Genomic DNA, 863 nt, shown 5'->3' with positions numbered 1-863 from the left:
GTGGCCTTGTGCTGAAGGCGGGGTGGAGATCGAGGTGAAGGGGTTACAAAATTACATATTTGCTTCAAAGCAAAATTAACTTCTTAGTAAGGAAATGAAAGCTGGAGAAGGTTAGAAGAAAATGCTTTAGTCCAGATGGTTGGATCAACTAGAAAAATCTAAAATCTTTTCCCACACTTTTTATGACTGCTGTTGACGCTCGGAATACCCTTGAGCAAGGCACTCAACACCCATCTGCTTGGGTTATGAGATCAGTGGTCAACAACATATGACACTGGCTCTACCATAAAGCTTGCATGTTATAATAAATAGTAATGATAAACTGTATTTATATAGATATCTTCAAAACACAATTACAAAGTGCTTTACAATACATTTAAATACATACAAAAAGTGTGATAACATAAAACAAGTAAAAGGTAAAATGCAATAGTGGCAAATTAAAAATAAATAAATGGAAATAATAAAAACAAAAAATTAAAAACCAACATGAGACCAAAAAAAAAAAATCCTCAGCTCAGATAAAATTGTCTATGAAACACTTGTCAATCAAATAAAATTATCTATATAGCACCTTTAAAAATGGACTTTACATTGTGCTTTGACAAGCAAAGCAAAAGGCAATGTAACAACAGAAAGCGAAACAGTCCAATTAAACACGGACGAGACAAAACTAGGGTAGAGTTAAGATTAACTTAAAACAAGACGACAATTAATGCAAGATGCAGGGTGCAAAATATCACTACAGGGTAATACAAATGAAAGACCCCAAACAACAAAAGCAATAAATACACAAAATAAAAGGGAATTAAAAAGAACCATATATTAAATAAATAAAAATAAATAAAAAGATGACATAAAAG

The sequence above is a fragment of the Plectropomus leopardus genome, chromosome 5, assembly GCF_008729295.1.
Source record: "Plectropomus leopardus isolate mb chromosome 5, YSFRI_Pleo_2.0, whole genome shotgun sequence".
NCBI classification, from domain to species: Eukaryota; Metazoa; Chordata; class Actinopteri; order Perciformes; family Serranidae; genus Plectropomus; species Plectropomus leopardus.
The sequence above is the reverse complement of the archived record's forward strand: the minus strand, read 5'-3'. Positions refer to the sequence as shown.